This window comes from Cygnus atratus, chromosome 2 (genome assembly GCF_013377495.2).
Source record: "Cygnus atratus isolate AKBS03 ecotype Queensland, Australia chromosome 2, CAtr_DNAZoo_HiC_assembly, whole genome shotgun sequence".
Lineage (NCBI taxonomy): Eukaryota > Metazoa > Chordata > Aves > Anseriformes > Anatidae > Cygnus > Cygnus atratus.
Window position 1 is genome coordinate 4847844 of NC_066363.1, and position 17644 is coordinate 4865487.

Genomic DNA, 17644 nt, shown 5'->3' on the forward strand with positions numbered 1-17644 from the left:
CCACCACGAAAGCCCCTCACCTTGCCAACCCCAAAATTGTCAAACCCAAAGAGGGACAGTGTCCTCTTTCCTCCCGGTGGGAAAAGTCCTGCCCCGTACCTGCTTGTGCCACAGCAATGTTTTACAGGGCAGGTGAGCCAGGCTGTGCTCCCAAGACTTTTGGTGGTGGTGATTTTACCTTGTGAGCCACACAGGAATGGGCTTCACTCTGCAGGTCAAACGCTTGGCTGGAAACTGTGGCCTTCGTCTGACAGCGGAGCATTTTCCTAGGTGATGTCCAGGAGTTGCAAACCATGAGCTAAAGCCCCGAAACTTTGTTTTTGCTTGGAGTAAGGAAGTTTTGTTGTTCAATGAGAAAACAAGACTCTGGCCTTTTTATCTTTATTTTATTTTATTTTATTTTATTTTATTTTATTTTATTTTAATTTAATTTTATTTTATCCTATCCTATCCTATCCTATCCTACTCTACTCTACTCTACTCTACTCTATTTATTTGTAAGTGACATTTGGAGTTATTTCTGTGAAGGAACCAAGGATGGTGGTGGTAGCCTTTGCAGAAATGGTGCCCAGGTGCATCTCCCATCTCAGACACAGACACCAGGGTGCTGCTTTCCCTCTCCCTCGGCTGCTGAGCAGCACGGGGCGGTAGGTGGGATGGAAAAGTGCTGCAGGTTGGAGGATGCCATGCCTGGAGCAGCCGTGCAGCCACACATGAGGTTTTCATCCCAGTGATTCTGAGATTTATTTTGATTTTGATTTTAAATCTGGTAAAAGTGTCCTGAGTGGAAATGCAGCTGCCTTGCTCTAACACTAGGTTTCTTCAAAACTCAGAGCTACCTGCAGGTCCGGGTTCTGCTGAAGGATCTCACCTTCCTAAGGACACACGTGAAATACTCGATCCAGCCTCCTCCCCGCTTAGGGCGACTCAGAAGCCAGAAGTGAGTGTTGTAGCTTGAGCTCATCTTTAATTACCCAGAGTTTGTTCACACTAAAATCTAACAATCAGAGTGAAATGTCCTACCAGCATAGGCCATAATTCATTCCTGTGTTGATTTCTCTCCTAGGCTACAATGACATCAGTAAATAATAAAAGACTGGATCCTGACAAAGAAATGAAGGAGGAGATATCAGATGTAGTGGGCAAATGCTCTCCAAGGGACATGATAACTATAGCAGCCTGCCATCGCCCTGCAAGAAAAATAGAGTGAAAGCACATGAGGTTTAATTCCTCAGAAATGTGACTTTAGTGCAGATTTGTGTTTATATATTTTTGCATCTGGAGTTTCCAATGCGTGTGACCACATCCTCCTTAAATTCAGCAAGCCTTTAAAAGTGAACCACAAAGGAAACACAGCACTGATTTATTTAGGGAGAAAGAAAAGCTTTTGTTTTCTGTTATTTTACGGAATGCCATTCTGACACAACCCTGCTTCTTCTGGGCCCCGTGCTACGTGAGCAGATCCTTTCTGTCCCAGAGGACGTATCGCAGCCTCCTGTCTTTAAGACATACCCCAGTCTCCCGTCTTTAAGCTGCAGCAATAATATTTTCCTGACCCACAAGAATAGAGGGGAAAAAATAATAAATGTTTGTGTTATTGTACTGCATCTGAACAGCCTGGTAGAAACAGGGAGCCCTTTCTCATCTGCTCCTTTCTCTTCAAGCTGGTGACAGAGCCCATCAGGGCATCTCCTGTGATCTTCCTCCTCTCAGCCTCCAACAGCACCTGTGAGCAGCCCATCTGTCAGAGAGAGAAACCATTTGGCTCCGCTCAGTGGTTATTAAGGAAAGGGACCACACATGCTTGCATTATTTAGGTCCAGGTCCCACAGGAAACCATCAGGTTTTGATTCTTAACTCACGCTACAGACAGGTACGTCACCGGGACCAAACGTGAGCGCTACCCGGTGGTGCAGAGCTGGTGGGATACCAAGTGTTCCCATGACCCCCTGGCCATGCTTTTTTATTATTTTTTTTTTTCCAAATTTGGAGTATATGCTGCAGTGTCCATTAGTAGATCTTACAGGCCACTGCAGCACAGCAGGACATGTGGGTGCTCTTACATGGTGGAGAAATTTGTGGACGTCATTGGTCTGAGCACCGCCTGATGTTTCTGAGCTACTGCCTTAGCAAAAGCCTCAGAAAATGCAAAGAAATGGGCAGCTCCACTTCCCAAATGCCACCTTCAGCAGTGCCAGACGGGAGCAGTGACCCCAGAAGTGGCCTTTTGCCAGGAGAAGGGGTGATGGAGATAAACCCGGCTGCTTTGATGGCCGTGCCAAACAGCAGATGGTGCAAGAGGAACCAGAGCCGCCAGCATAGGCTAGCATTTTTCCTAGATGATGACGAAGTAAAGCCAACGAGCTGCTGGCTCCTGCCTTGTGTGGTGTCCAGTCCAGGCGAACAGAGAGGCCCAGTGGCAGAGGGCTGGGCCGTGGATATGGGAAGATCTCTGAAGGAGGGAGAGCCTGGAAGGCAGGAAGGCGATGCTTGGGGAGACGTGCTGAACTCACTGCAGGCTGGGTGGGGCAGAAGACCAAAGCATGAATCAGCTGCCGAGGACTGAAATGAGGCTAGTCTTGGTCACTGGAAGTTGGCTGCCACTGACTCGCCTCGCTGGCAGCCAGTTCAATGCAAGCCGGACAGGATATGCCTGGGAAAAAGCCGGCAGAAGTTGATTAAATCACCAAGCTGCTGCTGCCCGAAAGCCTCCCTACGCCCCTTTTCTGCAGTGGCTTGCTCAAGAGTTCACAAAGTGCCCCTGGGCATCTTGCAGGTGTCCTCTGATTCCTCGTGGCCAGCTGTGAGGCAGCAATGGCCACGCACTCAGCTAGCATAAGGAATTATGCATTATGTCCATTGCTGGGGATGTTCTGGGACCGCTTCTGCTTTGCCGTGCAGGACCTAAGAGCAAGGAGGAGTAGAGGGATGAATCTCAGTGGGGGAGAGCCAAAACCACCAGGGGATCCTAGGGCTCCCTCACTGCCCCACGGGAACCAAAGAAATTATGAGGCGTGGAGATCTATGTGCTCGTGGGACTGGGTTACCTGGTGCTCCTGGATGCAGCGATGGTGTAGGAGAGCCCTGGCCGTACTCCGGAGTGATGCATGTCCCAGCCCAGGGCCCTCATATCCTTCAGTGTCCTCAGCCTTCAGATAGATCATCCATGATCAGATGCTCCTCAAAGGTGTAGCCTCAAGTTCCTCACCAACAAGGGGACCAGTGACCTCAGAGGTGGCCAGGAGGGACAGCCAGCTGAATCCAAGCAAGCCAGGTAGCTCTGCCTGGCTCCCCACGGGAACCTGGCAAACATCAAGGAACAAGAGCTCCCTGCAAGCCCTGTCCTATTGCTCCACAGGGGCCTAGGCCTCACAGTCAGGCTTACCTGCTCTACCTCGTTGTTCCTCTTTGTAAATGGGTTGAGTTGCTCAACCATCCCAGCGTGTGGGATGCTCTTCCAGTGAGTTTCATAGGGCAGAGCACAGGCAAGGGCAGTCCCATCGTGAATGTGAGCAGAGAGCAAAATGGTTACAAAAAGTAGGGAAAAAATAGGTTGGGAAAGGTTGGGTGGGCATCCAGCAGAACAGGACAAACCCAAGCGAGCTGTCAGGGGGCGGCAGAGCTGTGTAGGTATTTGATATAGAGAGCAGAATGATAGCTGGGAGCCTGGGGAAATGAGCCTGGGCTGGCTGCGGGGAAGCCCAGCAGGAAGATAACTGAACAACACAGAGAGCTTGTGGCAGAAAATCCTTCCAACAACAGTGATCCAACCGAGTCACTTCACATCAGGTTAAAGAGCTGGTTCTTGTGCCCCTCGTTGTCAGATCTGACCCTAAAACTGAAGTTACTGCACTGCCTGATGCTGATGGACTTCGGTGCTTTGAAAATCCCATTTATATTCTACAGAGTAATTGCTCTAAATTAAGTTTTCCTCATTCTTTTGGTGCTCAAGTTCCAGCACCTGAGTCAGATCTCGTAGGCTTTATAACCTGCCTGTTTACACTGCTTCAAGCAAGGCCGGAGCCAGGCCCCTGGCTGTGGTGGTGTCTTTCACCGCATTCTTCTTGCGGTCGGTTTTCTGCCTTTTCCTCCCTATCCCCGACAGGGGAAGCACTGTTCTTTCCGTGTTCCTCGTATCTCTTTGAAGCAGTCATCAAAAAAGCTACAATTAGGAAATAAAGAACCCACGGTATCTGCTCTGGCAGGGGCAGCACATCTCGCTGCCGAGCCTCTCGCACCAGCAGCCGCCTGCCTGGGTCAGCCAGGGAGGGAGATTGCTGCCCTGGATCCTCGGGTCTGCCCAAGACGTGGATAAAAATCCGGCCGTGAAGTCAAGCAGTACGCATTTCAGGACATTCGTTTGCAATTGGGAAAATAGTGCTGATTAGATAAGCAAATGGCAAGGCCAGATAACTTCTTGTTTGGGAGATGGAGTCCCCATCTGGGGCAGGGGAACAGATACAGGCTCCGGCTTCCCAGGGGTGCTGCTCGCTGCCAAGTGATGCGAGGTTGCTGAGCGGTGTCCGTCTGTTTCCCCCAAGCCGAAGGAGAGTGACAAAAGTAAATGAGTTCTCTGCAGCTGAAGTGAACCAGGTATAAATATATATTATCATTGCTAATGGTGATTTCTGCTCCTCAAAGCATGCCGGGCACCTGAAGATGCGATGACAGCCAAGCTCCTTTCTTCGTGGCATTTATAGTGCAGGAGTTTTCTGGATCAGATGGTTGCAGATGGACCTGCAATCCCTTCTCCAGCCCTTGCATGGCAGTCGTAAGGTGCTGGCTCAGTGTAGGGCTGTTGCTAAAAGCTGCCTCAAACCTCCCTTTTCTCCCCCTACAAACCCCTCCAAAAATTAAACCCAGTCTCAGACCATCCCGTGACTTCTGCTTCCTCCACCCCAAGTGATAAAACAGGAAATCTTACCAAAGCCCAACTTTAGGAAAGGGAAGGCAGACAAAGAGAGAGGGAAGAAAGAAAAGATCACATCCCGAACCGCTACACAAGCCTCATTTCCCCAAGGACCCCACAGACCGATAGCCTACCTCTCCTCACTTCTGTGAGCCAGCACTCAGCCCCGTGCTCTCAGCTCATCACCTTCAGCTTCGGTGGGATCTCCACCCCCTTGCCCAGCAAGTCTGAGGGTCTCTCTGCTGGTTCCTCCTGTCCCTGCTGGTCACCTCGCTCATTCCCTCGGGACACCCTCCAGTGCCTTACACTTCTCCATAGGACCACAAGCACGGAGAGGACCCAAAGACCAGGATTTGCCACAAAAGGAGGAACTTCCCAACGAGATTACTGGGACTCTGAAGGAGTTTGGGAAGGCACATGGAGGTGACATGGCAAACGGGGGCAGCAGACGACAGAGGGACCAGGATAAGAGATGAGGACCAGAATTTGTCCCCTACCATCACTCGCAGGGGCTCAGAAAGGAGCCTGAGGGGCTCAGCAGAAAGCCACTGGCAGCAGAGGGACCATCGGGGCTGGCTGGAGGCTCAACTGCCCCTCGGGGGGACCAGCCAGAAGCGGGGGTGCTGAGCAGGATGGGGCTGGTCCACACTCCTCTGCTGCGGCCAGCTCCTCGCAGTTCATCTCTCCAGATTTCCTAGTATTTGTTCTCTCGTTCTGGGAAGAGGAGAGAGCTGCAAGAGGCCCATCTCACAGGGACGATCAGAGAAAGGAAAGTCCATTGTGCGAAAGAATTTGGTATTTCAGGGTTTGTTTTCCTTCTGACAAAGAACAAAACACCACCATGTCAAAACCCTCCGTAAGGCAAAACAGAACAACAACACAGAAGAAAAACAAAACTAGCAGCGGTGTTCGCTTTGGACGTGATCAGTGGAAGTGTTTCTCCTCACTTTTTGGCTTTCCCATCTCAGAATACCTACCGCCACAACTATGTCAGGAAAAGGGAGAGAAAAAAAGGGAAACGAAATCCAGGTCGGAGCCGAGAAGGGAGCCTTTCCCTGCACCAAGGTCCTGGGGGGCTCTGGGCATGGTCACAGTCCTGCTGCCTACCCTGGTGGGTTCCCAGACCCAACCCACCCCTCTTTCTGCCCTAGCTGGGGAGTGGGGTGTGCGCCCTAAGTGGCAGCAGCCCACCAGGACAGCGGCAGTGCTGCTTGCACCCGCTCCCCTGGAGCAGAAGGACTTGCGCGGGGCAGAGGCAAGACATTTTAGAAAGGTGGGGTGCAAGGCTTGGCTCCCAGCGATGCAACGGGGAGAAGGCACGGATGCGTGTGGTGCTTTGGGTCAGACCCTTCATGGAAGGAGCTCCCAGCCCAGCTTCCCAGCCTCCCTGCCAGCCCGGGTAGCTTCGGGTCTCCCCCAGTGCTTTCAGCCTCTGGGACGATGCCGTTCTGGGGGCACCGGGGCTTGGACGTTGTCCCATTGTCCCCCCGGGGGGTGACCCGCTTGCAGCTCGCCGCCGCCTCTCTCCGCCAGCGTTTTCGGAGAGCTTGGCGCGGCGCCCGGCAGCCTTTCACTGCTGCCTTTTCATCCGCCTCAATTCCCTGCCTTCCCTCTCTTGCTCCTCGCGAGGAACAGAGGCAGAGCTTGTTCCAGCAGCCGGGCCCCATCCGCTCCTCCCGAGGAGCGAGGGCCGGGAAGGAGGGACGGAGGCGAGGGGGTCTCTCCCACCCCTCCGGGGCCCCGCGGGCGCGCTGCTTCCCAGCAAATACGGTAAAAAAAAAAAAAAAAAAAAGCCTTCAGCCTAAAATTGTAAGTCTGATCTCATGACACAGGGTGGCCCTGCATTCCTCACCTCTGACATAACCCGCTGGGAGTGTGCTCGCGGAAAAACACAAACAAGATGTACTGGGCGGCTGGCGGCGGGGCCAGGCGGCTGGCAGATGTGCTGGGTGGGAGAGGAGCCCCCGCAGCCCCACAAACCGCCAGCACAGAGTGTTCCCTGGCGATGCACGGGGGCACGACCCGGCATCCCCCCCAGTCCGGACCCCAAGCTTTGGGGCCGCAAAGGGCTGGAGGCGGTGGGACGGTGCCTGGGCTGGGAACCATCCAGGAGGGTTGGCTGGTGAACGGCTGAGAGGCGTTTTTAGGGACCTGCGGTGCTTTTGCAGTGGGGTGGCGGTTGTTATTTTTTTGGCTTGGGTTTGGGTCTTTTTGTGTCTTAATCTCTGGGGGACCGTGGCAGGGAAGAGACAGAGGGGAGGCTGGAGGTGGCCTGGATGGGATCCCCAGCAGGTTCCTGAGGGGAACAGGCAGGGATGGCAACAGCACATCCCACCCCACACAGGTGGGTCTATCCCACACCTATGGTGGGTCCATCCCACCCATGGACCCGCAGGATCTGGCCTTCCAGCCTCCCGCCCTCCCCAGCAAACAGCCCCAGCGCCATCCTCCTGTCCCTGTTAGCCTCCTGCTCCCACCAGCAGCGATGTCAGCTCCTGCTTCGGCTGCCCGGGTGCAAGCCCTGCCCCAAACAGCACCCTTGGGTGTCACGGGGCGGCGATTCCTCCTTCTGTCCAGATGGGGCACTGGGATCCACTGGTTTGCCAGGGATCACAGAGAGAATCAGGGCAGAGTCGCACCGCCCCAGGCATGAGGCTGACTTCCCTCCCAGGAAACCCTCCGGCACGCATGGCCTTGCACCAAGCCCAGGGCCAGATCCTGCCCAGCACCGCGCCGAGCCGACCTCCCATCTCACCCGCTTGTTTACTTTCTTTTGCGAATGCCCTAAACCTTGACAACGACCTATTTTGCCTTCTGTTGCGTAAAGCTCCTTTCCTAGAAAGAGGCTTTGTAACGCTCGCTCCAACCAGCCCAGCTCTCCTCGGTGTGAGCACGTAAAAGCAAACTTTAAATGACTGGCAGCCTCAGCCTGGCTCCGAAACAACCCAAAGCCACAGGCAGATGAGCCGGGAGACTCGCTCAAACGTTACCTGGAGCTGCCAGCCCCGTGTGCCGAGGGAGCAGAGAGGCAGTAACCAGCCCCCAAGCCCCCTCCTCAAACTCCCCTTTTCTTATTTCTTCTTCGTCTGTCTGCTCCGGTGCCAATGTTCAACAAAGCTAGGGGAAAGCTTTTCTTCCCTCCAGGCGTTTCTACCCTGTTTCTGCCCTCACATTTCCTGAGCAGTGAAAACATCTGATTATGGTTTTAATTTCACATTTTTTAAAGAAAGGGGATTGGTTTTTAAATAATTCTCCCCCTTCCTCCGCAATGCTTCCAAGCTTTCAGGACGGCTGCTCCTCCGGGAGAGGATGGCTCTCCAGAAAAAAGAGACAAGAGAAACAATGGTGACAAGAAACAATGGCAACAAGAGCAGTAATGGTTCGGATTTGCTCCTTCCATGATTCCTTTCCTTTCCCATCTCTAACTTAGCACCCTGTTTTTTAAGTCAACTTGAACTCAGCGCTGGTTTATTTTAAGGTGCCAGGCTGCAACCTGAAGCCAGAGACACAAAATGAGCTTAACAAGCCCCTGTTGGCCGGCCGGGAGCACAGGGCAGGGATTAATCCACCAGCAGCAGTGATCGGGGCCGAGGATCGCTGCTTGCTCCTTCCTGCAGCCTGCTGTTTTGCACAGCCCCGCTGATGGCTGAGCTGCTCCGCGTAGAGGCAAAACCCCCAGCCTGAAGCCTGATGTACCAGGGACGGGGTCTGGTAGTGAAGCAGCCCATTTGTCCTCCAAAACCTACACGTGTGCCCTCGTGCCTGGTCCTACAGCTGATCACTGCACTTTAGATCACCGCCAGGGCTCACAGCATCATGGTTTTATGTCCACGCAGGAGCATGGCTGCTGTTTGCATCCAGGCTGAAGGGATGCTGGTGTGGACCCAGGTGGACCCAAATACCACAGAATGGCCCATCTATGGTGCATCAGCACCTAGAAACCCACTTAGGTCAGAAAATACCTTCCTGGAGTGGAGACAGCACGGAGCAGGTCCCTCCTGTGAAGTGGGGAGAGATGGAAATTGATGTGGACACCTACTGGGGCCCGAAGAAAACCTGAGGTGATACAGAGAACAAGACACTGGGGTCAGTAACAGGTCCCCTTGCTCCTTGGGAAGCCACAGGACTGGTGTTTAGAGGGACAAGTGCTTCTCCTAGTGACCGGACCTTCCCTAGATACATGGCTTCAGGTTGAGCCCCTGGATGGGTTCCCATGTGCCAATAAATGATAAATCCCCCTTTCTTTCCCTTCCCCCTCTACCCTCATGCCTCTTTCTACAAACCTTGTAGGCTGCAGGTCTCCAGCACTGCAGAAGGCGAGGTGGGGAGGCAGGCAGAATCCGATCACATCTGCCCCGCACCCTGACCGAGATGCCAGGGACTTCTGGGCTGGATGATAAAAAGCCAGCACCCTCCTGCAGTGGTGATGAAGGCTTTGGGTATGTTAGCTGTGATAATCTATGGCAAACCCTAATTTTCACTAAGACATTTCGCTAGTTGTTCTGACAAACATTGCATGGGACTTTTTTATTTTTTTTTTTGCTACTTAGAAAGGGAAACAGGCAAGTATGGCATTAGTGGGGGACGGAACCCTGTCCATGCCTGTACTGCAGGCCCTGCCCTCCCCACTGTCACATAAGCCCCCCATTTAGAAAATGCAATAGTTCCTGGTATTTTTGCATACGGACCCAGGGGAAAATGCAGCCATTGTGCCTGGGTCCCAGTACCCACAGCTTTTCCTCCCTGAAACTCTCTCCTCAAAAATAACCAGATTCCTATGTTAACCATGTAAGCCCTGCCTGAAAAACCCAAGAAGCCCTCAGCTGGAGCTTTTCTTTGAGCTTCAGTAGCCCTGCAAACAATTTTCCCAGGTTTGCAGCCAAGTTTTGAATGTGGCATTAGGCCGAGGTGATATGAAATGCGTGCAGTCTGCAGGAGAGTGTTATCCAGCCACGGTATTTTTATTAAGCCTGCTTCTAAATGCGCACTGAATGCAAACGGGGATGGAGCCGGCTGATGGGCAGACGCCTGTGCTTGCTTATGCAGGGATTATTGGGCACCTGGGATTTCCAGTGGCACTGCACTGCTGGGGACAGCAGGCACCGAGCACCTCTGGGGAGCTCGCCTGGGAGCAGCATCAGGCCCCTGAGCCCAGATAATTGAGTGTTTCTGTGTCCACACCAGGAGCTAAGTTAAAGCGTCCCTACAGCCAGTGGGCTGGGCAGGAGCAGTGTCTATTTTTCATGGTCAGTTTGCTGCATGTGATACCTTTGCCCCAGATGGTGAACAGGCAGTCCAAGCAGTCCTCCTGGAGCTAAAATTGGGGTGCTGTGAACAGACTGGGACTGTGATGTTGGCGAGTACCTTTCCCACTGAAACAGCACTAACGAATTTCCAGTTTTGACTTTTGTCCATTTTAAAGCTGACACTGTTGTAGCAAGTAGAGGAACACTCATGTTAGAAAGAAAATTTAAAAATGCCTTAATTTGAGCACCCAAAAGGCACAGACAGAAGCCAGAGGGAAATACGCCGTGTCCCAGAGTTATTTTCTTGCTGCAGCTTCATGCACAGCTGGATCATGGTGCTGCAGCCTCACTGTGACCAGGGTCACAGCACAGCCAGCTCGTCAGGATCAGGGACAGACCACAGCCAGCTGGCCAGCCCCTGGAGGAGCAAGGAAAGAGACCTCCGAGCCCCCAACCCCAGCGCTGCCCCTTCCTGCCCCAGCTGCAATGCTGGGTGTTGTTGCTCTGCTCACACTGGGGTCATGCAGGACTTGTGCCATGTCTTCTAGCCGTCTGCCTCAACATCCAAAATCATCTCCCTTAAAGCAGTCATTCTCCAACCCCAATGCCTGGGCTGTGACCCGGTGATATCTGGGATGGTCTAAAAGAGCCCCCAGCTGAAATTCCACCCAGACTAACATAGGCTCTCTCCTAGAAAGACTCAGGGTCTTTTCCAGGCTGCAAATGGCTGTGCCAGGGGCTAGGAGGTGTTCCTCCAACTCCTCTATTTCTGATAGCCATCACTGCACATAAACCTGCAATATTCAGGCATAAACCAAAAACCTGTGCTTGGTCTCCATGCTGAGCTTGATATTTCCTTTCACATTCACTTCCAACTAAAGGATGCAAGAGAAAACATAGCCCTGGCTATGGCTGCTGGATAGAAAAGTGCCATCACCACATCCCCCACCAGACTTGCAGGACCTTCAGCTTCACGATGGAAGGTCATGCATTTCCCTGCTATCTTGTTTTGCACCACACTGCAGCCCGTTGCTTCCCAAGGCTGAGGACCCAGCCCCTCCAGGCTCACTTAGGAGACGTCACAAACTTTCTGCCATTGGCAGATCTCTCCGACGAGCAGAAGTCAGCAGGCAAACTGCTGATCCTTGTACAGCGTGTGCGTTTGGAAATCTCTTCGTCTTTACTAGAGAGCAGGAAACCGGCACAGCACAGCCCAGGACGAAAATAGTGGCACTGAAAAGGTCTGTCATTTTTTTATTTTTCACACTGATTTCCTCTTGATAAAACCAGAAGTGCCGACAGTTGTTTTTTTTTCCTCCCTGGTGTTTTTTTCAGAGCAGTAGGCATGCGGCAGTGCATGCAGCAATCAATGAGGCTTGTGCTGTTAATTGATCCAGGAGAGGACCGATGTGGGTAGCAAGGCAATTTGCAAAATCCGTAAGGAGAGTTGCGTGGCCGGTGTCATTGTGTTCAAAAAGTAATTTGGTTTCTGGCCTCCTTCACAGTGCTACAGTACCCTGGGGTTTATGGCACGGAGGAGGAGACCCGGAGCCAGCAGTCCTGACACCCTCAGCTTGGTTGTGCAGATGTGTCGCTGGAGGTTGGATGGGTCATCGCTTGGACCACGTTCAAGCCACTCCCTGTGGAGTCTGAAAAATAAAACTTTACATATCTGCAGGGCTCAAGGGGACAGATGCAAGCGGCATCATCCAGAACAGCACCGACCCCATGAGCCCTGCAGCCTGTGGAGAGCTTCAGGGCCACGTTCAAACCCGCCTCAAATGGAGCCTTTGCGTCTCCCCACCGGTGGCGTACAGAGCCCGGGGCCTGGAAACACTGAACTAAAGGTGCCTTTTGTGGTAACAATAGGCACCCACATCCAGAATGAGCTCCACAGATGGTGGTTTGAGGAGATCCCCTGGTTTTGTGGCCTTGTATCTTCTGGGCCTTGTATCGTCCTGTCCCGCCCTGGTCACAGACCCAGCAGCTGGAAAAGCCCCCCAGTGCAACATCCCAAGCCATTTGCTACAAAATAAGTTAATTAAGGGCCGGAAACACTTCCAAACAAAGTGCTACAAAGACAGGACGATGTTTGTTTTGCCCGGCTCAAGCCCAGGGCCTATGACCAGCCCTGTCGTGTACCCACACCTGCCAGCACCCAGCCTGTGCCCGTGTTTTCCTCCCACAGGCCGAGCGCTCTCCTGGACCTGCCGAGCACTTTCTTCTCCTGTAATCTGTCGTGGCTGTCAGGATGCCAAGAGACATGCCAGACCCCAGGCCAAAATAGCGACGTAGACATGCCCAGAAAGGAGAGCTGGCACGAGGTGATATATAAAGTGAGATACGTGAAGCCACAGGCGAATAGTTTGGTGAGCACGTGGGTAGGTTAGTCTTGGCAGGGGGCAGAGCCTGTCTGCTCATCAAGAAAGGCAGAGGCAAAACTTTATCAGCCTTGAGAAGTGTTGGAGGCCTTCCTGGTGAGAGCTTCAAGGGATTAAACAAAAATAATTTCCCCAGAAGGACTGAGGTGAAGGACTCAGTGATGTCCCAGTGGGGCCACAAACACCTTTCAAAGGAGGTTTTTGCTGAAAGAGATGATTCCTGTTCCCCAAATACCACACTCCCCGTGATGCTTCCCATTTCACAATAAGGTCCAGGAGTGACTGGAGGAAGGACCATGCACCTTGGGCAGGGGGATCCTCCACATCTCTCCTCACCTCAGCATTGACCTAGAAAGTTAAACCTTAAAGGACAGAAGAGGACAACTCATTCCCCACAGCTGGGGGAACTGTGGCACCGTGAGGCAGCGAGACACACCACAGACACACTGCCCAAAATCATCACAGCTAATTACCTTCGGCAAGATGGACACGTTCCCCAAAAGTGAAAGTCTCTGTGGGTTGTTACCACTGCTCACGGCCATCCAGTCTCTTGCTGAACATTTCTGATCAAAGCCTTTCCAAGCTGATCTATTTTCAGCCCGACCCACTCAATACCTTGATTGCTACACAGCTCTTTTAACTGCTCTTAGGTAAACACGCTGTCGTTCCCTGGCATTTTGCCTTGCCAAGCCCAAAAATACAAGTGGCACAGAAAAATAAGAGAGGCTGTTCTCCTCCGCCTGGAAAGATGATGCTATTTCTGAAATAAACTGTTTTAAATACACCTCACCGGCCATGCACATATACCTGTGTGTATAAATATACTTGACCTGGAGGTCCTGTTGTTGGCATCTCGTATGGCTATACGGAGACAGAACAGAGAGGGTATTATATACATATAAACCAGGGCACACCTTCAGAATGTGGAGTCTTAATGACGAAATATCGGGTTCTGAATCCCACTAAAACAGGCCCACATGTACTGGTCCCAGCTCAAACCAGAGGGTTACGGACTCTTCTGGAGAGCAGAAAGTCCTTGGCTGCCCTTGGGCAGGGTGCCCACCATGCTGCCCATGCCTTGCACCCCCCCCAGTGGAGCAGAGGGTACAGATCGGACATGCTGGGGACCCCTCTGAGCTAAACAGCCCTAACTTCACTGCTGGGGGCCGTGCAAGCCAGCACGGCGTTGTTCCTTCCTGGCTCGCACCCCTGCTTCTCCACGAGCCGAGACCTTATTTTTGAGGAATGACAGTGACATTGGCCAGATCTCGAAGTCACTTTTTCAGATTTCCCTTTAGCAAGTAAACACGCAGAAGTCAACAACAGATGGAGCATCACATGGAGTTACGCAGGTCAGCAAAAGACTTCAGAGACCCTGTGAGCCTGAAGAAAAAAATAAGCTGGCAGGGGGGAGCGGATGAGAGATTGTTCTGAGAGATGGAGAAAGAAAAAAGAATAGTGGGGTGAGCTGCCTCCTCTGTGATGTGTGGCTGAAAGTTCAGGTTCTGTGGGAGAAGACAAAGGTGGGCAGAAAACAACAAAAGCCAATCATTTCTGGGTAGGAAAGTGTTTTTTTTTTTCTTTCTTTCTTTTCCTTTGGCTGCAGACTACAGAATTCCAGCAAAAGGGTGTTAAACTGATAACAAAATGGGCAGGAGTGAAGCAGGCAAGTGCAAAACAAAACCAGATTTTACGTGACAAGAGCAGATTGAATCGATGCGACAAAGGAGGAGAGCTTTTCCGCTAGTGCATGAAGTACGGTGGGGAGTCTACAGTGACAAACGAGGGATTCACGCGAGTGGAGTGCTGCAGCGATGGGCTGCTATGTGTTGAGGAAGGAATAAAGGAGAAAAGGAAACAGAGGACACCTGTCAATAGAAAAAACACATTCCATATAAGATTTATTGATAGCTCGGAGCAGAAAGTCTTTCATGCCTTCACATTTCTGAGCTAACATTACCCAAGAGTGGGTAATGGCAGAGATCTGTTATGAGCCGTTGAATTCAAGTGGAGGGGACTCCAGTCGTTAATATGCAGAAATGAAAAGACTTTGGTTAACAGAGATTTCAGTCTGAGAAACCTGCCCTGTAATAGTAGAACAGCATTAGTGCTCCTAAAACCAGAGCTAGCATAATAATAACACAAAATATCCTGCATTGAAAATGAAATCGCTCAGTTTAGGAGCTCAGTATGGTGAATATGGATGAATCCAACGCTGGACGAAAAATTAATGATTGCCTTGGGACCACTGTTTACTAGCCAGTGACGTTCAAAGAAAGGAGAGTCCCATCTGGTCATGGGGAGAGCTGTGATGATGAAAAAAAAATAGCGAGTACAAACAGCAGACCGTGAATTCACCCAAAAGAAGTGTTTTGTCTTGGAGGTGGAGGGCTCAGTCGATGAGAGGGATGCAGAGGTAGGGCTGCTTCCACACCAGGTGCTAATGACAAAATTGCAGGTAAAACAGTACTGGAAAGTTGGGGATGGGGAGTCGCAAAGATAACCTGAGAGCTGGGGCTAATTCATCACAGGGAGAGGTTTAATGAATGCAAATTAAAACTGGGAGTGGACTTGATTACAGTGTGGGATTGCCTGCAAGGGGAGAGGATGAAGGACTGCCTGTTCTAGGGAAGAAAAATGTGGCAATAGAAGCAGGTTGGAAAGCTGATGTCTAGGTGAATTTGCATTAGAAAAGAGGCACTTTTTAAGCAGGGATGGTGACAAATGATTAGGACACACTCGGAGGGCAGCAGCATATGTTCCCCCGTACCAAACCTTGTGTGCAACAAGCAGACACCTCGGCAGGACACAGAGGCACCTTGGAGGCACCGTAACTCATCTGCTCCACTTGGGATTTCTGCTGGAGAATGGGAGAAGTACATCCCAGCCTCCATCAAGTGCTCCATCAGGATTTCAGCTGGTTTAGGTAGATAAATCCTGCATCTCGTACTTACAAATCAAGGCTGTCCACACAGCAAGTTGAATTTTAAACCAGGAGATGAGCTTGCCGGAGGAGTAGCTGGTATTTTTAATAACCTGTGATAGGTCAGGGGAGCTTGGGATTTTCCTGGGTCCAACGCCTCTGCCCACGCTGTGTGAGAGGTGCTGCTGGAGGTGCCAGACAATTTACCTATCAACAGCTCTTGATGCTGGGCAAATATTTGCCTTATCGTGGGTTTAACATGCCTTCTCGGTGATAGCTAAAGGTCAACTGCAAAATAAGGCCCGGGAAAGACCCTGCTCAGCACCACGTGCTGCTGGTGAAACTGGAGGCTTTCCTGTCTGTGGGGTGCAAAGTCCAACAGAGACGGTGCCATAAGGGCATGCAAGTACATGAAGAAACCTTTCCAAAGGAATGGCAGAGGCTGGTGTTCAAGGGGGATTGGGGGCATTTTGGGCTGCTGTTGCAGCACATGGAGTATCGGCGTTGGATATGCTGCTCCATAAGGGGATGGGTGAGAGCAAGACCCCCAGATCTGCTCCCCCATCTCTTGCTCCTGGTGGCTCTGCTCTTTCTGGCACCAATTTGCTCCCTGGAGCTGAGTTGCTTGCCAAGTCCTCCCCATCTGGAGTGGGCTGTGGGGGAGCCAAGGCTCCGTGTGCTGCAGTGACATTTGGAGAGACCGGGAGGTCACAGCCAGAAGAAAACACAGGCAGTGACCATCCTGGAGTACAGAGCCAGAAAGCTGCTTCTGCAAAGAGGAAAACACAACCAGCACATTTTTGTCTTGCCATTCGCTTCACTACACTTTCATACTTTAAATATATTTAAAAAATCACTGGCATTCTTCTCCCTCCCCTCCTCTCCTCTCCTCTCCTCTCCTCTCCTCTCCTCTCCTCTCCTCTCCTCTCCTCTGCTCTCCTCTCCCAGGTGAACAAGGAGAGCACTATAAGGACTACGAGGACTATGAAGACTACCAGGACTCTGCCTCCATAGACCTGGGGCTGGGCCATGGATGGAGGAGCTGGGCAGCAGCCAGTTATTCTGTACCCGCTATTTCAGCCCAAGGCGGCTGTGTCTAGAGCTGTACAGATGATCTCTGGCCCTGACACCTTGCAATCTGCGGCACAAATCCTGCACACTCGGGTGCCTTCTGGACAGGAACATATCAAGCCCCATTCCTGCACGTGAACAGTGGAACCGCTGCTGCTCAAGCTGAACATATAACCTTTTGACCACAGGTAAAGGAGACTCAAAACCCACTGTGAATGTCTCAGCTGAGAATTACAGGGAAACAGAGCCCCTTACTGCGCGACCATGGCGTGAAGTCAGATTTTAAGAGCGCGGGCATCAGCTCCATGGCCCAGGGGTCTCTGGCCATGAGTGATTTGCCGTGTCTCACACCAGTGGGCTCATGGCGGTGCCTTTCCAACCTCGCTGCCTCCACCCCAGCCTCTTTTCACCCTGCCCTGAGGCTCCCCCTCCCAGCTGACGGTCCTGGTCACTGCCTGGGCTCCTGACTGCACGCCTTCCTCCTGAAGCCCCAGGCTACTCTCCTCAGCTTCTGTTTTGGTTTAAAAATGCTTTCAAAATATGTCCAAGTATATACAATGTGTTTGCAACATCCTTCGAGTCAGGATATTATTTGTTGTTGCAACTTCTGTCCACGTTATCTTCTTCTTGCTTTGCCTCCTCCTCTGCTCTCTCCCCATGACATACTTTCCCTTGGAAGGGGCTCCTCTTTGCAGCTAACCAAAATAAGGAGGGGGAAAAAAAAAAAGCTTTGATAGGTTTTACTGTTTTTTTTGTGTGTGTATTTTTTTTTCTCCAAAGTATTTGGAAAGTTTTGTAGTGGTTGTTGCCTTCTAAAACTTGAAGGACAAATTTCAACAGTGAAGCTTTCCATTCTGGCAATGGGGTTTTTGCCAGACGGAAAAAAAAAAAAAAAATGGAAGGGAAGCCTGAAGGAACAGTGAAATTTTGTTTTCCAGCTTTATTGCATAAAGAAACCCTGACTGCTTTTACCACTACTCTCACTCACAGAAAGAAAAGTTATCAGTTTGTGGGGGCTGCTTTCACTTTAGATGAAGAAGAAAGGCAAAGTCTCTGCTGCAGCATGGCGTGCGTATCACTCCCACTACGGGCAGTGCTTAGCCATGGAGAAAGG